This window comes from Myxocyprinus asiaticus, chromosome 36 (assembly GCF_019703515.2).
Source record: "Myxocyprinus asiaticus isolate MX2 ecotype Aquarium Trade chromosome 36, UBuf_Myxa_2, whole genome shotgun sequence".
NCBI classification, from domain to species: Eukaryota; Metazoa; Chordata; class Actinopteri; order Cypriniformes; family Catostomidae; genus Myxocyprinus; species Myxocyprinus asiaticus.
In genome coordinates, this window is record NC_059379.1 from 25275764 (window position 1) to 25303714 (window position 27951).

Here is a 27951-nt window from a genome sequence, read left to right on the forward strand (position 1 = left end):
TCATTGCTGCACATGGAGGATTTTTTGATGAGAACTCTTTGAAGTAGTTTAATTTTTATTTTATTTGTAATAGTAATTTTTCACATTATTAATGTCATGACTATACATTGTGATCAGTTGAAAGCCACTTTGGTGAATAAAAGTACCAATTTATTTCCATAAGAGCAAAATCTGTACATTATTCCAAACTTTTTGCAGATTGTTTGTGATAAGGACTTTTTTAAAACCATTTTAAACAGATAGCATTCACAAAAAGCAATTTCCATATAATGAAATGAGCATAACAAGAAATAAAATATATTTAATATAGAAATTTCCATGAATTTAACAGGACATTTTGTTAATTTGTTTTTTTCCAGGCAGGAAAATTACATTTGCAAAATTCCCTGAAACAGTATTTTCAGGTTTTCCATGACTGTTCCCTCAGTGTCAATAACAGGTTCATAAGGCACCATTCAAATCATGTAATAATATGTGTCACAGCATATGCAGGCAGTGTAATGGTATAAGAATTCCCACACTCATTGACAAATATTTTGGGTCTGAAGAAGTTGGTAAAAACTGTACCACCTTCCCAGACAGGCCACTAAACAGGTGGTTAAACTGCAGGCTTTATTCTCAGGCTGTTTGTGTGGTTGTTTGTCTGGCTGGGCTACTGTAGCCAGGGGAAACTTTAACATGGATGAAGAGACTGGAGGGAGACGTGCTCGACCCATCGGCCTTCAGCAGACCTACATGTCTGTAACCTGCAGGAGAGACATTACAGAATGCACTTGTGTAGTAAAAACAGAACAGTTTGTGTTATTAGCAACAAAATAGTAACAATATTAATTCACAAACAGCAGCATACCTGTACGCATGCTTATGAAAGGAAGAGTAAACTGGCCCAGGAAGTAATTTCTTGTGGTAAAGTCATGGTCTTCGACCTTAAAGCGCACTAACACCAGCTCGGGCACATGTAGAATGAACTTAAAGGTGCAGTCCCATCTGGGGTTAAAGCCTTATGGAGGGTGGGAGAAAAGGGTGTTTTATTATATTGCTCCCCAGAGGAAAGAAAGTGAGGAATATGACAAAGAGTTTTAAGATCTGCCTGGCTCTCCCAGGACGCATCATAATTGATGTACCATTATTGTCTATACGGTGTGTCTTTTTTTTATTGGTGTCTATGGGAACCCCGTAAGTCTCCACCCATACAAGGGGGTCTACAATGGAGCTCAGCTTTTCTTTCTCAGGTTTAGGCAGCTGCTGGGCAGATATTACCTAAGAGAGGAGACAGAAATGGGAGTGTCATTATTTACTCACCCTCATGTCATACCAAACCCGTATGAAATTATTTCTTCCATGGAAACCAAAAGAAAAATTCTATAAAATATCTTCACACATCCTTTTGCCATAAAATGAAAGTGAATAGTGACTCCAAGTGGCCAAGCTCCATAAAGGACAAATATCACCATACATTTCTATAAAACCACATTAAAAGTAGTAACGTTTGGTCACAAGACACACAAGAACCAATGAGGTTTGATATTATTGACGTGTCACCATATTTGATTTATGCACTGTATTCAGGAGTTGATTAATGAGTTGAGAGTGAATAACTACTTTCGGTCTGTTCATCAAAGTGATCAGATATATTCAGAAGACTTGGAAAATAATAATATTGTCAACTACTTTTGCTGTGATTTTTTGTTTTTTTTGTTTTTTTTTGTTATTTATGGAGCTTGACAGCCTGGAGTCACTATTCACTTTCATTACATGGCAAAAAGACATGTGAATATTTAAAATATATATATTTTGTTTTGTTCCACAGAAGATAGAAAGTCATCCAGGTTTGGATCGACATTAGGGTGAGTAATTAATGATAGGTGAACTATCACTATCCCAAGTCGATGGTATATCGAAACATCGAAAATGCACTTAATATTATCCATCTGGAAGTGATTGGAAAAGTAGGTGTTCCATACCACGATAGAGGAGTTTCATTACTCATTTAAAAGAGAACATCTCAGCATTATACTGTAGTTCCAATAGATATATTTAAAAGTCGAATGTATGAACATTTAGAACTGAGCATCAAAATCTCTCGAACAGGAAACAGAGAAGCAAAATCCTTCTTAACAATTTTGAGGGTAAGTTGTCATAAAGAGCCCTCTGTTGTTTGCTTTACCTTGATGGTGAGAAGGGTTGGGTTGTGGCCAAGCCCTCCACTAGTGTTCTCAGGGTTAAACTCTGAATCAGGCTGGCACATAAAGCTTGGTTTCAGCACGTAACCACAGCGGCCGTTTGGTAAAAAACGACCTCTGTTTAGATCCATCTCTTCACAGTGGGTTTGGAAGTTTAATGCCACTGCAAAATAATTGTTCTGTTAGCCATAAATGAGAACTATAGGACTTGCACAAATATTCATTTTTTACATGTTGACAAGTAAAAGTAGTTGACTAATCAGCAGGCTTGACTAGCTTAGAGTTACTTTCAGCCTCTGAGTGACACTTGATTACTTTCAGAGCACTTAACAAGAAAACGGGCCTGTATGTGAACACTTTAAACGGCTACTTTAAAGATTAAAGGTGCACTCAGTAACTTTTTGTTCATGTCATCTTGGATTTACAGTGACACCTAGTGGTGTGGATGCAGCATCATTCAAAATCAACAGTTTTCAGTTACAGATGCCATTGTTGAAATTCACTATTCACAATCAGCCATGACTAATTTAATCCATGAGTAAAATTGTCCAAAAACAAGACGGTTACTGAGATTTAGCGAGTAGTATTCAGCTGGTCATGTGATTCTAAAATGGCAGCCCCCATGAGGGCGCCCCTCTCCCATGTAGAATAAAACAGCTTTTATAAGGTTACTGATATGACTCTGATCAATACTGATTGAGTCCTCATCTCAAGTGAGTGGTCATGATTTTATACACAGGTTTCAAAATTACAATTCATTTCTTTAGATGTGAAACTTTTCTAATGGGGAAAAAATTACTGAGTGCACCTTTAAGTATGTCATTTCTGCACCACCAAATGGAATTGCAAAAATAAACAATGTTTATAAACAGTTGTCTGAATACACCCCCTGCCTGCCGTTGGTCAAAAACAGAGCAATCAAAGAACCACAGAAACACAGTGCTTACAGTTTCCGAGAAAATTAACCTATGATTGGCTTAGTTATAGTTGTCTCTGCATCTTTTAACACAGAAAAAGTTACAAACTTCAGCTTTAACATGCTTTGTGATCGTAAAGTGCTCCAGGTTCACTTTATTTTCACTTATATGAATATGCAAACATTTTTACATATACAGTATATAATATCTGTAATGATTGCCATACAAACATAAGTAGGGTACAATGGGGTTAAAGGCACCCCTTTTTTTTCTGTTCAAAAATGTATCAAGGTAAAAAAAAAAAAAGATTTATATTTACTAAATATTGATGGAGCAACATAATTTGTGTAAAAATAAATAATAACGGAAGGTTGTTTAGATTAAAATTCAGTTTTTAAAAAAACTGCCTTTTACCCCAAGTTAGGGAGCCTTTTACCCCAGGTGTGGGGTAAAAGGCCCCTAGGGGGTTTAAAGTGATATTGTGTAGATACCAGGCCAATAGTTACAGCAGCATATAGACAGCAAGATGATTTTTTGAGTAACAAATAAAGATGATGCTTACTCAAAATAACTACTTCAGAAAAAGTAAACCATTTCCTGTTAATTTCAAACACATTTGGCATTTTATTACATCTCAAGTATTCTATAAACAAACTAATCTCTATTATGATTGGATGAGTCAATGTGAGCCCACTTTGAACATTTTTCATAACAAATCTATTCGCCTCACTTAAAAAAAAAAAAAAAAACTTTTTATAGGGGCCTTTAGCCCCTACAACAGGGGAGCTTTTCCTCCCAAATACTATAATTTCACTTATTGGACAGTTATTGAAAAATGTTTGATTTAATGATCTTAAACAAAACTGAAAATAATAAGTATTCTGTCTCAAAATAAATGTGTTAATTTCAGTGATTTCCATTAGCTACATAAATTTGCAACATTTTAAAAAAGAATAAAAATTAAATCAAATTGCCTCAAAATCAAACTTTACACACCACATACAAAGATTTCATTGATCAGGAAAATTTTCCAGTGTATAGTGACAAACATACGTATGTTTAGGAAAGTACTATGGTAGTTTTTGTTGTTATGTAGTATTTTGGGAGAAAATAAAATCAATGGAGTCTTTTACCACGTGGAGCCTTTAGCCCCGTTGTACCCTACACATCAAGGCATGCGAAATCAAAGTTTAGTTCGGAGCCTTCAAATGTTTAGGACCCCACTGGCTGTCACCATTTAAATTAAGTACTACTACTGAAGTCATGTGACCCATGACTTCCAGCATGTTGACTACTGGCAGAACTTATCGACTAGTCGGTGGAGCCCCTGGTGGACTCTGCAGTAATCTGCATGATGTTTTACTTTTCTTTCTTTAAATGATATTTACCCAGCTGACAGCCAGCGTTCCACATGTCTTGAGGGTTGTAGTTGGAAGATTGCACTCGCTGACCAGATGGGTAGATTCTGCTCAAATGCATGCTGTTGTGACGCACAAAGAGCTTCCCTATAAATGAGAGAGAAACAAACACTCAGAAAATACAGTTCAGTTCATCAGTATTTGATGGTCATTGAAACAAGCTGTGCACTGAGTATTGAGTAATTATGGAAAAGTGACTATGATATGATTATTACACAAGGTTTTTCATTTGACTGCAGAATCTGGATAAAGGTGAAGTGTGTAATTTTTTCATAATTAAAATACTTTTACTTTTCTTGATGTAATGTGGATAGACAACTAAATGTAAGCCAATTGTAGGTTGACTTCCTTGAAAATTTTAAACAGAGTGGCTCTGTTTTGCTTTCAAAACATTGCTTTGTGTGCTTGAGCATCCCCGCCAGCTTGACACAACAACACTGGCTCAACCAACAGCATGAGTTTGAGTGACTATCTACTGTATCTGACCGACCAAAGGAAGATGGGGGAAATGTTCGAGGATCATGTCTGAAAACAGTCATAGGTTTTGCTATTCCATTAGATGACACTAGTGGCGCAAAAATTACACACTTCCCCTTTAAGAAAAAAATCTAATACAATTGCGGTTAGACACACACTCCCAAACATGCACTCGCAAACAATACCTGACTCTTTGATAAGTTTCAATGCGCCACTCTCAGAGAAAGAGTTCATCTCATTGGGAGGATTCTTGGCAGATTGATTAAATCCTTTGAAGGAAACACCGCAGGTGTACAACACCAGATCAGACAGCTCCGGACTCAGCTTAGAAGCCTTTTTAGGAAAAGCAAAAATATGCTGGAGAGCAATAAAAATCCAAAGATATACACCAGCACATGCATGCAAACACAGAGACAGACACACAGACAAACACAAATAACACTGAGACAAAATGAACATGCACAAAAACGGTGAGAACAAACACTTATGTACGTGGATAGATACTTTTAAAATCATCTTATACATAGGTAGTTGACATGACATGTCAAGCAGTGACAGTAGAGTCCTGCAGTTTGACATGCAATACTTCATTTAAAACTACTTTAAACTAATTTTTTCTAATTCTTTTACAGTATAATAATACATGCAGACCTCATATTAAAGGAATGTTCAGGGTTCAGAGTTCCTGGTAAACACTGGAACGCCAGTAAATCCCTGATTTCATGACATTAAAATCATCTTAACATGAATGTAGTTACATGATGTAGTTACATGTGGACTGGCCCTATTCACTTCCATTGTAAGTGGCTTTCTGTAATTGCGATTTCGGCTTTTTGTTTTTAAAAATTATAAAAGTTTATTTAATCATTTTTGTGTGGTAATAAACATAATGCCACAAATGCTGCCGATTGAACATAATTTGTACTGAACCCAGAATATTCCTTTAATTGGGAGACTATGTGGAATATTTGTACTTTTAGAAACTCATTTGTCACACTGCTGTGCTATTTAAGTGAACTTCAAAAACCAAAAGGTGATTAAAATTGAAAAGTGGTTATTGTAGTTACATCAACTAAAATATACACTTTCCCTTATATATTCACATAAAATTTTACCTGCTCAGTCAGCCACCCACATACAAAAATGTATACAGTACCTGCATAAATTAACTGACAAATATCAAGCTGCATACACAAGAAATTGAATTGGACAGGGCTGGGTTTCCCAAAAGCATCATAAGCTTAAGTTGATCATAGACACCACTGGCACCAATGGTCTCTACGATCTACTTAGGCTTACGTTGCTTTTGGGAAATGCAGCCCAGAACAGTTAAAAGCACAGGACATAAAGTGCATGCTACAAATGTTGATGATGCTTTGCATCAGTGATACTCAATTTACTTTACTTGGTGGCCTCCTTATTTGTTTTTGTTTTTTTAAATGCTGGGTAAACAGGGGCCAGTGTATTTAAAGATCTGATAACAGATAGATTTTTGCTGCTAAATGGAAGGTACATTTGAATATGCTGCAAAAAGCTGTGATGATGCACTAGTCAGTGATGACAGTATTTGCATATCCTGATGCTTTGCTTCATTATTATAAAAAATAGAGACATGACTTATAATAATGAATAATTTGTTAATTAATCTGAATAATTAACAAATCAAGAGTAACAATGTAATGCAAGCAAGCAACATGAAAAATCTAGAACACTTCCGTTTTAAGCCCTTGAAATGTAGACAGCTTTATGGTAGCACTTTATTTTACAGTACTGTTCTACATTTACTTACTATATAATTACAACAACTACAGTAATTACCAGGTACTAACCCTAAACCTAACACCAACCCTAACCTTAACCCATATTAAGTGCATATAGTTACCTAAGTTTACTCAGTTCTTTCTTGGGTAAGTACTGAAAGTACACATACTGTAAAATAAAGTTTAACTAGCTTTATTGATCATCTACTCTTAAGTGTAGATTTGGTAGTGTTATAATCAACACGCTTTCAGGGTGTATTCTCAAGTCCGGATTGTGGATGACAGGCCAATGATAACCTTGTGGGTGGGGCCAGGACTTTGAGTATCCCTGCTTTAGAACAGACATAAGCTTGACATACAAAGACACACACACACACACACACACACACACACACTTACACAAACACAGACCTTTCGGACTTTGGGCTTGCTTTCGCCTTTAGATTCATCTTCTGAGGAGCTTGAGTCAGAGCTGGAGTTGTCCTGCTCTACTCTGTTCTTCTTTCCTTTTAGCAAGATCTTTCCTTTAAGGTCCTACCACAAAATGAACACATATTTCCATTTAAGTGTTATTCTAACATCTGGTCAATGCTCAGTGGTCATGTCACCAAATAGCTATTGCAAATAATCATATGCTAGTAATTAACAGGTGTCTATTATATCATAAAAGAGAGAGCACTCTAACTCATCTCAAAACTTCTTAAGCCTTTGAAGGACATTTTCAGTGCATGCCAGGACACAATGGTAACACAGTACCTTAAAGTATGATATTCTGTAAATATCTTTACATTGATTACACATAAAATATTTTAAATATAACATAAATATAAAGTTTGGTCCATGCATGGTTGGGACAATCAAATAGCAATAGATACTACATCTGGTGTGTATGAGAAGTATCCTTATACAGGTAGGGCTATAGGAAATACCTTTGCAAAAAACTGTGCAATTCTCAGATTTCTCACAGTTAACATGTATGGAAAACACAAACTGTAGTGAATTTCTCTGCAGGGCATACTGAATTTTTGCATAAAATTTAAAACAGGCAAAAGAGAAGAGAGACTGCTCTTGTAGGATTTTAGAGTACAATTTATTAAAACTGTATGAAGGTAAATCAGCAGAAAGCCAACCCGCATTACCTCTGGTGATGGCAGGCACTCAAGTGGCTTATCATTAAGAGGTTTGGTAACTAGTTTGTCCCCCAGAATGGAGCGCAGCTGCTGGGCCAGGATCACCTGCTGCTCCACAGAGCAGTGGTTCTCCAGAGACAGAATAAGAGGATATGGTGAAGCCTACAAAACAACAATTTGCCCATGAGTGTATTTTATTTGCATTTATTCTGCTTTTTTAACCAGGCAGGACTTATTTGTAAGGACTGGAAGAGATAGCTACTGTATTTGGCATATAGAATAGTTATAATGTATTTATACATTCTTTCCTTTAAAGAGGACATTTTTGTAACTCAATTAATATGTGAAAAGGTAAGACAATCATAACCGAGGTAATTTACATAGAAGTTGTAGATGTCTAAAAGGTGCAGCAGCAAAAGAGCCTGCTTAATTCTAAAGGTCAAAGACAGGGTAGAAAATGGTCGTGTAAAACAACGACTTTTTTGGTGCAAGAAACCATAAATAACAAAATATAACAGTTAGTTCCAGTTCTCCAATCAAATTAGACAAGCAACTTTTGAAGAGTGCTGATATTTACAGCACTGGGACGCTACACTGTTTCTATCTTGGACTTAAAAAAAAAAAAAAAAAAAAAAAACTTTATAAAAAAAGAGAGTTTAAAATATGTTCCATATACAACATTATTTATAAACATGTGAAGGCTTTACTCCTTTACCAGGAATTTAAATGATTAAAATAAATTGATTTAAATGACACATTTGGGGCCGGTTGCATAAATATGTTTTAACCTAATCTTACAAGTCAATTGTCAAAAATTTTCATTTAAGACTTTTCTTAACTTTTTCCAACAGTTGCATAAAAACTTAGATCCGTCTAATGTTAGGCCATACTGTAAGACTGCATAACCCTGGGGCCGGTTGCATAAAACTAGTTTAGACTAGTCTTACAAGTTAGTTGTCAAAAATGTTGGTCTTAACTTTTTCAGTCCGTTGCATATGTAATGGTAGCCAGCTGGTAGGTAGCTGTGCAGTGTGTAAACCTCACTCCCCTGGCCTCAAGAGGTGCACTAGCGACTGACGCTAGGGGCTGTGGCCTTTAGCCTCCTTGTTAGCGTGCCCCCTCCCATGTTGGAGACTCTAGTTCGAATCCTGCTCCGAGTGGGTTGAACAGGACCGGTTCCAGTGGTGCCGTGACCCGGATGGGAGTGAGGTTTAGGGGGGTGAGTGAAACGGTAGCCATCTGGTAGATAGCTGTGCAATGTGTAAACCTCACTCCCCTGGCCTAAAGAGGTGCACTATTGATTAATGCTAGGTGCTGTAGCCTTTAGCCTCCTCGTTAGTGCGCCCACCTCCCATGCTGGAGACGCTGGTTCAAATCCCCCTCGGAGCAGGTCGAATAGGACCAGTTACACATAAAAACATAGGTCAGACTAATTTAAGACCAAAATATAAGACAGCAGACCTTTAGGCTAACTTTTGTTTACATTCCATATTGCCATGGAAAATAACTGTCAGCTAAGCCAGTGGGGGCTTCAGTTGAGTGCTAAAGCGGCTTGAATTGAGACTTTGCCTTCTACAGCGGTAACACAATAGACCTTTTTCACACTCTGGGTTTTGGAACGTGGAAGTAAACGATTGCAGGGTAAACTTTGACAGTGATGAATGGGAGTGAATGGGAGATCACAGCAAATATTATTTTCACTTAACCATTTGCTCCAAGACCAAAAGAAAAAATCCACTATTATGTTTGAATGACTTTCCAGGATAGGAAAAAAAAATAGAGAGCGGTGGATTAAGACTGTAAAATGGGAGAAGATGCCAAATTTACTGTCACTCTCTCAGCAGCTGTAATAGAAACCCCCTCGCAGCTGTGGTAATTCGTTTTTTAAAACTAATTCCTGGGTAATATAGCACAAAGCATAATGTTATAAATTTACACCCAATATTTAAAAAATGTATGATATAAAAAAAGTTTGATAGATTTACACTGATAAATAAGGCGGAAACGTGTTACCACAGTCTGTGAAAAAGGTCTATTCCTTACTTTTTTTAAATTATTATATGGGTTAAAATCACAAAATGTGTTCATTAAAATCAAAGCATTACATTCTAATTGACATACTTTCAGCAAAGGAAAACTGTGTTGACCGCCCACTGTGGGCCATTTTTTTAAGCTGTTCAGTGTCTTACTTTTCCCATAATGCAATGCAAATTAGACTGCCTTACTAAAGACAACTGTGAGCTTGTCTTATGCAACAGGCTTTCTCTGGTGTCTTTAGCTGGTCAGACTAATTGTTAGACAAAGTCTTAAGTTAATGGCTGTGTTTATGCAATCAGCTCCTGGTCTAACTTTTATTTACTTTCCATGTTGCCATAGAAAATAACTGTCAGCTGAGCTAGTGCATGTTGAGACTTTAGCTGTGTCCCAAATGACACACTATACACTATGCACTTACAATATACACTAGGCACTCAGCCATGCATTTTTAAAGTGTAGTACTGTCCCAAATGGAACATAACATTTTTGACAACAAATCAGCATTCAGTGTTTAACAGCTAATGGAAGTGACATTTCAAATGTATCCGATGTGTTGCTGCTACTGTAGCTTTAGCGAGTTAGCAAACCTCAGTTCAAGACTTATATCTCAAATAATGTATAGTACATATTTACACAGCATGATTTGATGCTAAAGCATTCAACTCACATTTGTTTGGCGCCATGTTCGCTGATGCCACATTCTCCATTATTTATAACTGTTTTGCCAGACCAGCAACTCAGCCAGTTAATTCCGCCCCTTTCCCTACGTACATTGAGTGCATGAAGTCTCCAACATTCCACACTCCATTTTGATGGTTAAAGAAGTGCATTATCCGGGTACTAATAGTACACTTCTTTTTGTTGCATTTTCAGCATTAACATACTACTCGCACTACTTACACTACAAAATGACATAGAATAGTGCAGAAGTGTGCAGTTTGTGATGCACCTTTTGTAAAAGACTTTTACTTCTACCACGGTAACAAAATTCCAAGTATTTTTTATTATTTGAATCAATCTAAAATTCAAATATTTTGAGAAAGGTATACAAGACATTGCTCCAAAAAGGCAATGAAGATATAGGGAGCCCCTTACCTAACCCATTCCTAAATTTAACCGTGAGTGGGAGCGACGCCCCCTTTTGGAGTTGGTGCAACCTCCTTTTGGAGTAACCATGGTGCATTTCCGAGTAACTCCGCCCTCTTTTGGAGATTCTGCCCCCATTTAGAGATCTCTGGCCTGCAGCTATACCTAACTGAATATTTTCAAAGGAAAACTGTGTTGAGTGCCCACTGTCTGCCATTTTGTTTAAAGTCATTCAGTCAGTGGCTGAGTTCGGAATGACATACCACCCATACTACACTTCCTAGTATGAGTAGTATGGTAGTATGCAATTCCGAACTCAGCCACAGTCTATGTCCGAATATCCATACTTCTCTATTATAAAGTATGCCAAAAACATGCCAAGTCATGCCAATGGAGTAGTATATCCAACTCCTCAATATTCATGAAACATTAAGTGAGAAATTCCAGAGTAACCATTCTATTTCCAGTGAGTTTCTGAAGTGTGGATCAACCGGACATTTTACTATCCCATAATCTATTTGGAGCTAAGAAGTCAATGATATCTATACCAAGACAGTTGTTGCTTGTGCTTAAATGGTGCTTGTTTAACAAAACCATACTAGATTATTTTCATGGTTGTGTCTGTGACAGTTCGTGGTTTTGGATGCAGGGAGTGTGTCTCATTATGAAGGCTGGTACTAGGTAGGACACATCCTTTGTAGCACTGAGTGTCCTCAACTTAGAACTTGCTTCGTTTAAAAGAGACGGCCTTCGTAGGACAAAAGGAAACAGAACGTATCATGTTGCTATGACAGCACGCATCACTCTAAAACTGCACAAGCACTCTGAATGAGAAGGGAATCTCTGAGGTAAATGTTAGGAGAGTTATAACAATGTAGAGAGAAAAGAAAATGGATTTTGTGGCAGTACTTTTATATTTATTTCATAACTTTATATATATATATTTGGGACATTCCCCTAGCGGCCACTAGAGGTCGCTAGGAGGTTTAGGACTTTTATTTTGAAGTATATGTAGGTTTCTTGTGTTTGTTCTGTGTGCTCCCCTTGATTGATCCCAGGTGTGTCTTGTTTACCTATTTAATCTTTGTATAAATAGGCCCTCTTGTTCTCTGTGTCTTTCATGGTTGTAGTGGTTTGTTCTGTTCTCGTGTTTCTAGTTTATTGTGTTTATTTTAGGGATCTAAATTAAAAGCCTACACTTAGATCCTCCTTTTCTCAACTTGTCTATTGGCAAACATCACAGAAGAACAGACCCAAATATGGATCAAGCAGCTTTGGAGCTTTAGTCTCTTCAGTAAGGCACGAACTCCACTGAGGATTACACAAAGCAGTTCTGTGCCCTGGCAAGCTGTTTGAATTGGGGAGATTTTATGTTAAAGGACCTTTTCCGGACTGGCCTCAATGAACCCATTAAATCTTGTATGCCAGGAGGCAAATACCATGTCTCTTCGGAAAAACTCATTGACTGTGTTAATGTTGAGTTCTTCCCCTTACATTGTGGGGTATGACAGTTCTCCCACTACAGTATCCACCATTCTGTCACCAAATGAGGCAACCAACACCCTCTTGCCAGAAGCTGCGAGTGGTAAGAGAAAGAGGAGGAGAAAAAAGGGAGGAAAGGTATCGGACCCAATCTAGATGGCAGAGAGGCTTTCTACATTCTTCACGATTGCCACCTCGGAGATTCCCTTGATTGAGGTCCCTCTAATCCTCTACTCGGTGGTCTCAACCTTGGCGGTCCCGGTGATCTCAACCTTGGTGGTCTCAGCTTCGGTTGTCCCGGTGGTCTCAACCTCGGTGGTCCTGGTGATCTCAACCTCGGTGGTCCCAACTTCGGTGGTGCAGCTGATCTCAACCTTGGTGGTCCCAACTTTGGTGGTGTCGGTGGTCTCAACCCCGGTGGTCCCAGCCTTGGTAGTCCTGGTGGTCCCAGCTTCGGTGGTCCCTGTGGTCTCAAACCCGGTGACTACACCCTGACCACGCCCTCTGCAGCGCTGGCTGCCCTGACCACACCCTCTAAATCTCTGCCTCCTGCAGCCTCGCCCTCAGAGTCTCTGCCTCCTGCCACCTTGCTTGCAGCGTCCCAGCCTCCTTGCCCGCTGCGTCCCGGCCACATTGACTGCTGCATTCCTGGCAGCCTTGCCCTCTGTATCCCTGGCTGCCTAGACCATTGCGTCCCCAACTGCCTCGGCCATGCCCTGGTCGCCCTCTGAGGCTCCACTTACTGTGGCCTCGCCTTCTTAGCCTCCGCCTCCTGCGGCCTCGCCCTCTGGGCCTCCAGCGGTCTCACCCCTTGAGTCCCCACTGGCTCTGCCCCAGAGTTACCTAGTGCCTTGCTCTCTAGTGCCTTGCTCTCTAGTGCCTTGAATGCAGAGTACCCTAGTGCCTAGCTCTCTAGTGCCTTGCTCTCTGAGTTCCCCAGTTCTTTGCTTTGAGTCTCCAGCTGCCCTGACCCCTGAGTCCCCAGCTGCCCTGTCCCCTGAGTCCCCAGCTGCCCTTACCTTTGAGTCCCCAGCTGCCTTGGCCCTACCTGCATCCTCTGCTGCCTTAACCCTGCCAGAGTCCCTTGTTATTTTGACCCTATCAGAGTCCCCCGTTGCCTTGACCCTATCAGAGTCCCCCGTTGCCTTGACCCTATCAGAGTCCCCTGTTGCCTTGACCCTATCAGAGTCCCCTGTTGCCTTGACCCTCTCAGAGTCCCCTGTTGACCTCCTGGCCTTTCACCGGATCCATGGTGGTCTCTTACTGCCTTACCTGGTCCACCTTGTTCTCCTGGTTATCCGCTGGGTTCCCAGCGGATACCTGTTGCCTCGCCTGGCCCACCCTGGTCTCCTGCTCTCCCGCCGGATCTGCCCTGGTCATCTGGCCTCCTGCTGGATCCATCCTGGACTCCTGGCTGTCTGCCTGGTTGTCCCTTTCCTCCTGGCCGTCCTTTGGGTCGTCCCTCACCTCCTGACCATCCATCTGTCCATACCTTGCCCTCTAAGAACCCTAGTGCCTAGCTCTCTGGTGCCTTGCTCTCTGAGTCTCCAAGTAACTTGCTCTCGGAGTTCCCCAGCTGCCCTGACCTCTGAGTCCCCAGCTGCCCTGACCTCTGAGTCCCCAGCTGCCCTGACCTCTGAGTCCCCAGCTGCCCTGACCTCTGAGTCCCCAGCTGCCTTGGCCCTACCTGCATCCTTTGCTGCCTTAACCCTGCCAGAGTCCCTTGTTACTTTGACCCTATCAGAGTCCTCTGTTGCCTTGACCCTATCAGAGTCCTCTGTTGCCTTGACCCTATCAGAGTCCCCTGTTGACCTCCTGGCCTTTCGCTGGATCCATGGTGGTCTCTTACTGCCTTACCTGGTCCATCGTGTTCTCCTGGCTACCCTCTGGGTTCCCAGTGGATACCTGCTGCCTCACCTGGCCCGCCCTGTTCTCCTGGCTTCCCGTCAGATCTGCCCTGGTCATCTGGCCTCCTGCTGGATACATCCTGGTCTCCTGGCTGTCTGCCTGGTTGTCCCTTTCCTCCTGGCCATCCTTTGGGTTTTCCCTTGACTCCTGACCATCCAGCTGTCCGTACCTTGTCTCCTGGCCTTCTACCTGGTTCATCTGCCATGCCCTGGTTTTCAGCTTGCTTGCCTAGTCCATCTGCTCCACTCTCCAGGCTGTCCTTCTGATCCCTCATGTTCTCCAGGCTGCCCTTCTGAGCCCCATAATCACCTGCCATTCCTGTCCTGCCCTAGCTTGAACAATTTTGTTGTTATTGTTTTTTTGGGCTTCGGAAGCCACCCATTAAAGAGGGGGGTTTTGAGCTTGTTTTATGCAAATAAACTTTCTCTGGTGCCTTTAGTTAGTTTGACTAATTATTAGATGCAGTCTTAAATTAATGGCTATGTTTATGCAACTGGCCCCAGGTTCCCATATAGGCATCTAAGCTTATTCAAATCCATTAGTAAAATTATTGCTTTTATATCACGTGAGTCACACAAAAATGATTCAGTGTTTACACTTTGAGGATACATCAGACTTCAAATGGCTTTCTTATGGTTGTTTCTGCATTTTAAGCTGGGATAGGAGAAAGAATTTTTACATGAAAAATGACACACATTAGCTTTAAGGCAATAACACACACAAAAAAAATAGCGCTTTGCATTATTTTCGGCAATGAAAGCATCACATACATATTTGAAGATGGCGACGTGGATGGCTGCCTCGGTATGGAGCTCTCCAGTTCTTTTGCTGTTTTTGTTTGTTTGTCCTGTGTTCAGTAATTTATTTCCAACCAGTTTTACCAGAGACAAGCTGCTGAATATTCGGCAGCACACAGCAGACAATCTTTTACCGTTTTTTGATTACTCGGACGTTCTGTTGGACATTTTATTCAGAGGAGCAATGGTGCTGTACAAGCGCGCTAAAAGACACAAGCGAGGGAAGCGAGCCGGCGTGCAAGGTCAAGGTCCGACAGCGAGGCTTTTGAACCGCGCTGCCAAGCATCCATCTAGCGAATCTCCGTTCTCTTCCTAACAAAATGGATTAATTACTTCTAGTCACCTGCAAAAATAAGGACTTTGCAAATTCTGCTACATTGTGCTTCACGGAAACCTTGCTGAGTGAAGCCATTCCGGACAGCACATTACATCTACCATGCTTCCAGCTGTTTAGAGTGGATCACATTGCGGAGTTAACGGGGAAAACAAGAGACGGTGGAATGTGTTTTTACATAAATGAATGTTGGTGTACAGATGTAACAACGCTGATGAAGTACTGTCCTAATTTAGAGGCGCTCCTTATAAACTGCAAACCTTTCTACTTGCCAAAGTTTTCCTCGTGTATTCTTGTGAGGTTTTATATTCTTCCACAAGCGTGTGTGAGCGCAGCACTGCAACAGCTGGCTGATCAGATCACAGACATGAAGCAACAACACCCAGACTCACTTATTATTATTCTTGGAGATTTTAACCAGGCAAATCTCACATGTGAACTGCCCAAATACAGACAGCACATTACATGCCCCACCAGAGACAGCAGTACACTGGATCACTGCTACATAAATACAAAAATAAAGGATGCATATCGCTCTGTCCCTCGAGCAGCTTTGGGACTCTCTGATCACTGTCTGGTTCATCTTCTTCCGATCTACAGGCAGAAACTAAAATCAGCTAAAACTGTAGTAAAGACTGTAAAAAGATGGACCAATGAAGCAGAGCTGGAACTACAAACCTGTTTTGACTGCACTGACTGGAGTGTTTTTGAGGCTGCAGCCACTGACCTGGATGAGCTCACAGATACTGTGACATCATACATCAGTTTCTGTGAGAATATGTGCATTCCTACAAGGACTTTTTTAACATACAACATTGACAAACCATGGTTTACAGCAGGACTCAGGCAGCTTCGTCAGGCCAAAGAGGATGCTTACATGAGTGGGGATAAAATCTTGTATATTCAGGCCAAAAACAGACTGACAAAGGAGATTAGAGTGGCTAAAAGAAGCTATTCTGAAATGCTGAAAAACAAGTTCTCAGCTAAAGATCCTGCATCAGTGTGGAGAGGCCTGAAGGACATTACAGACTACAAGACACCATCCCCCAACTTTGTAGGAATCAATAACTGGCTGACAATCTGAATGTGTTTTACTGTAGATTTGAAAAGCCCAGTCTCACACCCCACACTCGCTCCGACCTTCACATCACACAAACATTTACACCTTCTGCAACCCCCCTCCTCCCCTCTCCTGCTTCTCAACCTGCACTTAGTATCTGTGAAGAGGATGTGTGCCGGGTCTTCCGGAAACAGAAGACAAGGAAAGCACAGGGCCCAGAACGTGTTTCACCCACTTGTGTAAAATCCTGTGCTGACCAGCTGGCCCCCATCTTCACACAGATCTTCAACACATCACTGGAACAGTGTGAAGTTCCCTGCTGCTTCAAATGCTTCACCATCATCCCCATCCCAAAGAAACCCAAAATCACAGTATTTAATGACTACAGACCCATTGCTCTGACATCAGCAGTCATGAAGTCATTTGAGAGACTGGCGTTAGCCCACCTGAAGGACGTCACTGGACACTTTCTGGATCCCCTGTAGTTTGCTTATCGAGCTAACAGGTCTGTGGATTATGCATTCAATATGGGACTTCATTACATACTTCAACATCTAGACAGACCAGGTACATTTTCAAGGATCCTTTTTGTGGACTTCAGTTCAGCTTTTAACACCATCAACCCCACTCTTCTATGGACTAAATGAACCCAGCTCTCTGTTCCTGCCTCTATCTGTCAGTGGATCACCAGCTTTCTGACAGACAGGCAGCAGCTAGTGAGAATGGGGAAATTCACCTCCAGCACATGTACAATCAGCACTGGTGCCCCCCAGGGATGTGTACTCTCCCCACTACTCTTCTCCCTCTACACAAACAACTGCACTGCCAAGGACTCCTCTGTAAAGCTCCTGAAGTTCACAGACAACACTACTGTCATCTGCCTCATCCAAGATGACGATAAGTCTGCATACAAAAGAGAGGTTGAACAGCTGGCGGTCTGGTGCAGTCAAAACAACCTGGAGCTGAACACGTTCAAAACAGTGGAGATGATAGTGGACTTGCGGAGGAACACCCAGCATTCACCCCGCTCACCATTCTAAACAGCACTGTGGCTGAAGTGGAGTTATTCAGGTTCCTGGGCACTACCATCTCACAGGACCTGAAGTGGGAGACCCACATAGACTCAATTTTGAAAAAGGCCCTGCAGAGGTTGTACTTCCTTCGCCAGCTGAGGAAGTTCAACCTGCCACAGGCGCTGCTGATACAGTTCTACTCAGCAGTCATTGAGTCTGTCCTCTGCACTTCTACAACTTTGTGGTTTGATTCAGCTACCAAGTCAGACATCAAAAGACTTCAAAGGATAGTTCAGACTGCTGAGAGGATTACTGGTGCTCCCCTACCCACCTTGCTAGAGATGTACACATCCAGAGTAACGAAAAGGGCTGGTAAAATCACTCTTGATCTCATTCACCCAGCACACTTCCTTTTTGAACTGTTGCCCTCTGGTCGATGCTACAGAGCACTGAGCACCAGAACAGACAACTGCCACCAAATACTTTCCTTTTTGTCAACACAACCATGTGCAATATTCAATCCATCCATTCCTACTTATATATACATTTCATTTCTATTTTTTAACATATCCTACCTCTTCTTCAATACATTACATCACCTGCACATAACTGTATATCTGTATAAAATATTCGAACAACATTATCGCTCTATTGTATATTTCTCTTTTTATTTATCTGTTATATCTTATTGTAACTGGGTTCACAGTTAGGGAAAAGGAGGAAGCGGGAGATGGCGAATCCAACTCAAACGGTATGTTTATTTTTTAAACTCAAAATTCACGCTTTTCAGCAGACACTACAGTCTTTTTGGCTTGTGTCTCATAACTCTCTCTCCTCTCACTGGGGTCCGGCTCGCTCTTAAAGCCCATCTCCACTTTCACTGCAATGACAAAAAGCTGTTTGAGACAATCATTGCCAGGTGATGATCCTGACCGTTCTTATCTCCTGATCTCACTCTCCATTCACAAGCCGGCACTCAACCATGCCCCCACCACCACACTTATTTTTTAATTTAATATCACTATATGTATATATGTTTAAATGTATATGTTTGTATGTATGTATATATGGTTGCATTCTCTTTGCACTGGAAGCTTCTGTCACCATGACAAATTCCTTGTGTGTGAAAGCATACTTGGCAATAAAGCTGATTCTGATTCTGACATAGTAGTTGAGCTGAAGGGGAAGAGGACCTTTCCGTGCTCACCCTGAAGGCATATTCAGCAATGGCCTCCAACACCTCCTTTAATGGCACCTTTGTTGTGAGAGTGTGTCCATGGTAAATAATTGGCTCCTTGTCCCCGTCCCAACAGTCCAGTTCCACACAGTGGCATCCGTGGCAGAGCGCCCTTCACCACAAACAAACAAACATCACATGTATGTGTGTGTGTGTTATTTATATTATTTGGTCAATACCACTGTAGAGAAAGCTTGTTTGTTTTTGTGTGAAAGGTCCAGTATGCTTGTATGTGTTATATGTTAAAAGGGCCTTTTGTGTGAGCACTGTACCTGATATAAGGCTCTGTGCTGCTTTCACTCATGAGCTGGTCTTTAGTGAGGTAGGTGTTGTGTGAGGAGGAGATAAAATAGTGACTGAGTGGGCGGCTCATGTCCTGGTAAACTCTACCATGCTCTGGGTTATAAACGTCATTCTCCTTAGACAGCATGTACATAGTAAAGCCATTGGGGGTCATGAGCTGGTTCTTTTGGGCTGCAGAAGACAGATCACAGACACATCCTTTGGCTCAGGGCTACAAGCCTGATAAACAAAAAAACTAGTCAACTGCTGTGAGTGGGTTTCAAATACAGGAACAGTAAATTTGGCACCTTTCTCTTTTTTGACAACCGTAATTGATTTCTTTCTACTTTTTTCCTCTTTTGGAAAGTCATGGAAATGCAATAGTGGATTTTTTCTTTTGCTGTTGGAGCAAATGGAAAAGCAAAATAATACTTGCTATGATCTCCTATTTACCTCTATACTTTAGTGGCGATTTGGTCATGTCTAGAAGTTAACCATCTGGCTGGGAAAGTCTCGCATGAGTCGAATGCGATATTTATACATTGTGTTTATTGTGTTTATCTGGAGTCCCACAGAAACTCTACACCTAACCTTATCCATAAACCTAACCCTAACCATAGTAACAGCAAACATGACTCTTGCTAGACTGTCCCAACCAGACAGTTATTTGCTAGACATCACCCGGCGATGTGTTCTTTTCTATAGTTCACTTCTGCATTCAAAACCTGGAAATGTGAAAAGCGTCCATTTTCCAGTCTACAGGTTTTCTCACGGATATTTTTAAATGTTATCTACCAGGGATTGTGTCTTTAAGAATATCGAAAGCACAGCTTAAATACCCCATTCATTGAGCTCATAGGTGAAGATGAGACTCTGTGCATGTACGAGTGTGTTGTCCTCGCCCTGTTCTTTCAGGAATTGCTGCAAATCCATGGTGGACAGGACGCAACTGTTAGCTGAGTACTGATGGAACACAGCATCCAGCTCAGGCCGACGCAGGAGCTCACGACAAAACAGCTCAATCTCCTCATGTTCCAGACGTCCATCTGCAGACTTGTCACATTTCTGTTACAAAAAGATACACACAAAGCAAATACAGATCCAACTAGACCAAAACATTGATTGCACAGACATGCTAAGGGATTGTTCACCCAGGACGCATTAGGGGCAAAATTATTATAGCAAATATTCTGAGCTGTTCACACAGGGCGTGGTCTGGTGTTCATCTAAACATGCCCTTGATGGATGCCTGTATCTAGCTGTTTTTGAATGCAAGCACTCGTTCTGTGTGAACGGCCACTTACAATGCCTGAGGTATCACAATGTTCTTAAAATCCTTTTTGCCTTTTTATTCACTGTTATCTTTTGATTTCTCAGCATCACAGGCAGATCTGTTTTGTGATTAGTCACTCAAGTGATTACATTTTAAACATCTCAAGCAGGTCAAGTGCAGCTTGGGTAGAAAAGTGCACCTTGAAGAGGCATACTCCTCATTCAAGTTTATGTTGATCATCTTTAGAAGCATCTGCACCTCTTCATAGGACATCTTCCCATCTTGGTTAATGTCGGCTTGTTTCAGATAAGTATGGATCCATGTGAGAGGGGTCAAGAGAAAAGAGGTTAAATGTTTTGTGATGCCTAATAAATTTAAATCAATAATACACTCAGACATCTTCTTGAATAAGATGCAGACACCAGTGTTGTTATCATTAATGAAAACTATCCACCTTTTCCTACGTCCCGTGATGCTTAGCGAAAAATATGGGCTTTACTTCCATTGTCAAGTAAACATAGCTGTTGTTGCCACGTACGTCCATTCATTCTTTCATTGTGGTGTTGGGATTTTGAGGAGAGCATGTCTGATTTCGTATGGACATACGTCAATCACTATATCGGTGTGTTACTGAATGATACTAAACTACAAAAAAATCATAAAGACAGAGAAAGTGCAAACAAAACCGGCACGCTATTTCTCTCATATGCAGTTGAGATTTAATCTAAGCACAAACGCGACATTTTGAGCAAAATTATTGGTTGTTTTAGTGGAGTACCTGTGTTAGTTCAGCTTCAGATGTGTGTGCTTGTCATCTTGTCACCCTGCATGTTCAAATCAGACAGACAGACAGACAGAGGAAGAGCTGTGAAGTTCTCATACTGGGGTATGTCATCGCTTTTTCAACTCTTCTGATCGGACGGTTATTTCCTTTTAAATCCGCAGGTAAGTTTAAACATTTGTTCGCCGAGTGATTGACTGGTGACAGGTGGTGCTTTGCTGCTGTCCGGGACGCATCAGGATGCCATTTTAAACCTCAAATGCAATGTGGTTTTTGACTTCCTCTGTATGTATTTTTTGTGATCCAATCACAAAACATTTTGCACCCCGTTTATAACTGTATTTAGCGCTGTCCTTTGTGATCGGATCATCCGAAACGCATCTTATTACCAGCTGTAAACAGGGTCTAAAATGACTGCAGCCAGAGCTAGGGAATGCTGTAGAACCACTTCCGGCGGAAGTCCGACCCACATTCGTTCCCCATTAAGACTCCCAGGAAAAAGGTGGATAATAAAGGTGAATGAAAACATTTTGTTAAAAATAAAAAAATAACACAATTGTGAAATAACTGAAAATACACTAAAATACACTTTCCAATCCTAACTAAAATAAAATAAAAGGCTCACAAATTAATTTTAGTTTTTGATGCACGGAACGTTACAAAATTAGTTTACAAATTTTAACCACTAATAGTTCTAAACATAAATAACTAATATTGGCATTATATTAATTTATTTTCTGTTATAGCATAATTACATGTACAGCTGCTTTGAAACAACGCGTGTTGTGAAAATAAATTTACAAATAAATTTGACTTGACCTCCAGTAGACGTGTAAATGCCTCTAGATAGCGTTAAAGGCATAGTTCACCCAAAAATAAAAATTATCTCATCATTTACTCACCCTCATGCCATCCCAGATGTGTCTAACTTTCTTCTACTGAAGTCAAATTAAAATTTTAGAAGAATACTTCAGCTGTGTAGGTCATCACAATGCATGTGAATGGTGACCAGAATTCAGAAGGTCCAAAAAGTACATAAAGGCAGCAAAAAATTAATCCATATGACTCCAGTGGTTAAAATCATGTCTTCAGAAGCAATATGGTAGGTATGGGTGAGAAACAGATCACTATTTAAGTCATTTCTACTGTAATTCTACACTTTCACTTTCACTTCCACATTCAGCCACGTACTATTTGGGCTGGTCAAAGGTGGAGATTTTTAGTAAAAAAGGATTTAAATATCTATCTGTTTCTTACCCACACCTATCATATTGCTTCTGAAGACATGGATTAAACCACTGGAGTCTTATGGATTCATTTTTTGCTGCCTTTTGGACCTTCTGAGTTCTGGTCACCCTTCACTTTCATTGTATGGACCTACAGAGCTCAGATATTCTTCTAAAAATCTTCGTTTGTGTTCTGCATAAGAAAGAAAGTCATACACATCTGGGATGGCATGTGGGTGAGTAATTTATGCAAGAATTTTCATTTTTGGGTGAACTATCCCTTTAACACAATGGCCCTGAGAAATTTAACAAAATTAAATATATTTAAATTATATCAGTTAAAACAATGCAACATTGGCAGCCCTAAAAAAAAAAAAATGTTTTAAAATATACTGAAAAACTTAATATAAACTTCAACTACAAAACACTGGAAAAACTTAAACTGGTAACACTTTACAATAAAGTTGCATTTATTAAGATTAGTTAACTACATTAAGTAACAAGAACTAACAATAAACAATGCTTTTTCAGCACTTATTAATCTTGGTTATTGTTAATTTCAACATCTACTAATACATTTTTAAAATAAAAAGTTGTATATGTTAACATTTGTAAATGCATTGTAAATGCAACTCAAATGAACAATTGTATCTTTATAAATTAACATTAACCAAGATTAATAAATACTGTAAAATATATTGTTAATTGTTGTTTCGTGATACCTAATGCATATACTAATGTTAACATCTACAACCTTATTGTAAAGTGCTACCTTAAAACTAACATAGAGTGAACAAAAACTAAAATTGTTTTAAACTGTTCATTTAAAATAAAATAGAAACTAAATTAAATTTATTCAAAACTAAATAAACCTGGCAGACACTTGCTCTCCATTTAAAGAAAAAAATGCTAGAAGGACAACTTTAATTCATTATCCTGATGGAAAAGAGAAGAATAACTTTATCAGTACCAAATAACGGTAAGGATTTGTCATGTCTGATTTGATTATGACCTGGGTTGATAAACTGGGACTCAAGAGTACAACTGACTTTGATTAGTTGTGCTGCTGAAGGATATTGGTCAAGTTTCTCTTTCTGGGTCATGTTGCTGACTCTGCCCTGCAGGGTGTGAATACCACGGGCCCAGCACTGCGCTTCCTCTTTAGTGGCACATTGGAGATCCAAGCTCTTCCTCCCTCCCTTGAATACAGTGGTGAGACTTTCTCAACATCTCGGATTGACAGCCCTCCTGCACACACTCCACTTCTGTCACGGTAACTGAAAGCAAAGGAAGACAATGAGGTATAGTAAGGCAGAATGTATTTTTAATCCGACATAACCAGGCTTAGATCAATCAAACATTTTAACTGATGGTTAATTGACACATAACCAACATCAAGATTTTAGGTTCAAATGTATATCTTTTATAAATATTTATTTATATAGGTTTAAATGGAGTATATAGCATTTCTCACCACAGGACGTCAACTTTCCAAAAGTATTTCATGTCAACTACCCTAGTATTGTTAATATTGACAGGCATGCCAAAATAAGGAATCAAATACTGAATGGCAAACACACAGACATCTTTGCTTTTCCAGTCTCTGTGTATAGTTCAATATACCAAATAAGCCAAAACAGCCTCTAAAATTAGAAAATGCCTGTGCCAGTGTGCAGGAGGTAGACAGCAGTGGCCTAAATCACAGAGCATGACAGCATGTAAACCGGACTTTGTGATCTTTGAGCTCCAATGGACCACAAGATAAACAGATTCCCTATATTTGTGTTCTGTCAATTGTTAAAACCATTCAGTTTCCATACAGAATAATTTGTTGAGACTAAACCCAAATGTTAGCTATTTTTAACACTGATTTATAAAGAACAAACCTTACACAGCCTGTTTTAATATATTTCCTATGGGTTTGCATATCCTGATTTATCACTGCAATAAAAACAGAAAGCACACTGTAAATAATCTCTCTGTTTATCTCTATATTGTGGTTGAAAGGATGAGGTATGACTTGCAACAGAACATCACCTAGCATGACTGCGGTATCAAGAAAGTCTCATTGGACCGAAGAAATGGAGGAAATATTAGTGGAACATTGGCAGGAGCACCTGTGCCTATTTGATGTTTCCTCTGAACTGTACCACAACCGGGTGGAGAAAGAGAAGAGTTGAAGATAAATTGCCAATTCTCTTGGACACTCAGGTAAGCAAATAGGTCGATTTTTCAGTAGGAGGTACCTTTTCATATTGTAACCAATAAAATATATGATGCCTTTAGGCGATTAAAAACATACACATTATATTCTGAAATGCATTACATATGATCATGCATTTGTTTTCGTATCTCGTATCACTTCTCGCGTGTACTCTGTTGTGAAACGTAATCTGGAGTCCAGGCAGAGTCGTCGGGGATTCGTCAATAGTGAAATATTTTGTAATGTGTTCACCCCTGTCGCCAATTCCTTGTGTAATTTGAAAACCCTACGACTTCCATGACAAGACAGACAGTTGTGTAATATGAAAGATACCACAGTCCGACGTCTTTGAAAGTCGTGTAGTGTGTAGGAGGCATTAAATGTAGTCAGGTCACAGGCTTGGGCCAGAACACAGATAAATCGGTCCACAGGCAAACAAATCCAAAACGGTAATCCAGAGACGTAAATCCAGCAAACGTAAGCAATGGTCATAACAGTAGCCAAAAACAATGGCAGAGAATAACGCTTGGTAAGGCAGATAACTGGCAATACTTCGCAAAGTGCTACTGTGAGTACATGCCTTATATTCACGGTGAAAGACCAAACAGGAACTGATGTGGCAGGAACAGGAAGTGACAGAGTTCAATATTCAGGTGAGGGCTCCCTCTGGTCGACGGGAGCCTGTTCAGACGTTACAGATTCCCCACTTTTAAAAACACCTCTAGGTGTTCCTCTCCTGGGACAACCTCTTGGTCTTGGGGCCAGGCGATGGATGGGTGGGCTTGATGAAAGTCTCTGATGAGTGATGGGTCCAAGATGTCTTTGGCTGGTATCCACGATCTCTCCTCTGGGCCGTATCCCTCCCAGTCCACGAGGTGTTGAAGTTGACCACCCCTCCTGCGAGAATTGAGAATCTCCCGAACTAGGTAGGCAGGAGATCCATCGATTTTAAGCGGCGGAGGAGGTCCCACATCAGTAGCCTCAGGACTCAGGTTTCAGGAGGGACACATGAAAATAAGGAGAGATGCGGTAAGTGGCAGGTAATTCTAAACGGTATGTGACAGGATTAACTTGACGTAAGATCTTGAAGGGACCTACATACAGTTGTGCTCAAAAGTTTGCATACCCTGGCAGAAATTGTGACATTTTGGCATTGATTTTGAAAATATGACTGATCATGCAAAAAACTGTCTTTTATATAAGGATAGTGATCATATGAAGGCATTTATTATTACATAGTTGTTTGGCTCCTTTTTAAATCATAATGATAACAGAAATCACCCAAATGGCCCTGATCAAAAGTTTACATACCCTTGAATGTTTGGCCTTGTTACAGACACACAAGGTGACACACACAGGTTTAAATGGCAATTAAAGGTTAATTTCCCACACCTGTGGCTTTTTAAATTGCAATTAGTGTCTGTGTATAAATAGTCACTGAGCAGGCTAGATACTGAGCCATGGGGAACAGAAAAGAGCTGTCAAAAGACCTATGTAACAAGGTAATGGAACTTTATAAAGATGGAAAAGGATATAAAAAGATATCCAAAGTCTTGAAAATGCCAGTCAGTACTGTTCAATCACTTATTAAGAAGTGGAAAATTCGGGGATCTCTTGATACCAAGCCAAGGTCAGGTAGACCAAGAAAGATTTCAGCCACAACTGCCAGAAGAATTGTTCGGGATACAAAGAAAATTTGCCTCAATTCGTCGCACAGTTCGACGATACTTGAACAAAAATAAGCCTTTACTGCACCAATGCCACAAAAAAGCCCGGTTACAATATGCCCTACAACACCTTGACATGCCTCACAGATTCTGGCACACTGTAATTTGGAGTGACGAGACCAAAATAGAGCTTTATGGTCACAACCATAAGCGCTATGTTTGGAGAAGGGTCAATAAGGCCTATAGTGAAAAGAATACCTTCCCCACTGTGAAGCATGGTGGTGGCTCACTGATATTTTGGGGGTGTGTGAGCTCTAAAGGCACGGGGAATCTTGTGAAAATTGATGGCAAGATGAATGCAGCATGTTATCAGAAAATACTGGCAGACAATTTGCATTCTTCTGCACGAAAGCTACACATGGGACGCTCTTGGACTTTCCAGCACAACAACGACCCTAAGCACAAGGCCAAGTTGACCCTCCAGTGTTTACAGCAGAAAAAGGTGAAGGTTCTGGAGTGGCCATCACAGTCTCCTGACCTTAATATCATCAAGCCACTCTGGGGAGATCTCAAACGTGCGGTTCGTGCAAGACGACCAAAACTTTGCATGACCTGGAGGCATTTTGCCAAGACGAATGGGCAGCTATACCACCTGCAAGAACAGTAATCCAGAGATGTAAATCCAGCAAACGTAAGCAATGGTCATAACAGTAGTCAAAAACAATGGCAGAGAATAACGCTTGGTAAGGCAGATAACTGGCAATACCTCGCAAAGTGCTACTGTGAGTACATGGCTTATATACATGGTGAAAGACCAAACAGGAACTGATGTGGCAAGAACAGGAAGTGACAGAGTTCAATATTCAGGTGAGGGCTCCCTCTGGTCGACGGGAGCCTGTTCAGATGTTACAGTGGTGCTAAAACTAAGAATTAAAAATTTTAACGTGTCATTTTTCACATTCAGCTGGGAAGTATCACATTATTAAATAGCACAAGCTGAAGTAAGAGCTGATCTAAAGTACATAAATCATACATAAACAAATACAAACTGTAAGAGCTTTATGGTAAGGGCACCTGCAGCACACACATCCAGAGGAAAATTTTGTTGCCCAGAAATTGCTCAATAGCTCAAGAGACGGATGGAGTTCTTAAACATATTTAATATAAGGATCAACTTTGCCTTTGGAAAAATTAAACTACACACAACCTTTTTATGTGGAGTGTGGCTATATATAGCTATAAAATTGATGTGGAAAGTTTAGCTCAGATAATTTAGAATTTGAAGAGAAATATTTGAGTTCAAATCAGGGACTAAAAACAGTTCAAAGAGCAAAAACGAAAACGAACAAAATTTTTAGAAGAACGTAACCGGAAACAAAGTGATTTTAAAATTGTTCCGGAGTGAAAACATTATTTTTAAATGCTAATAATTGGTTATAACCGGTTAATTTTTGTTACGATAATTTTTACATGAAATCATAGGCCAAAGGGTTTATCACAGTACATTTTCGGAACTACACAACTTCATGCTGCCCGAAAAAATGAAACATGTGATATGATCCTGAAGGAAACCGTGGCATCACACATTTCTTTGCCTAATTGCCCGTTGTGGATGTCGCATTCTGTGAATGAAGACCTTTTTAACAGCTGTATATAATTACTACATATACTGTACATGCA

General features: G+C 40.2%; 1 pseudogene; it reads right to left on the reverse strand.

The window, feature by feature from the left end:
- Positions 1–281: 281 nt before the first annotated feature.
- The window catches only part of LOC127426799 (1-phosphatidylinositol 4,5-bisphosphate phosphodiesterase delta-3-A-like), a 32870-nt pseudogene continuing 5200 nt past the window's right edge, over positions 282–27951 (reverse strand).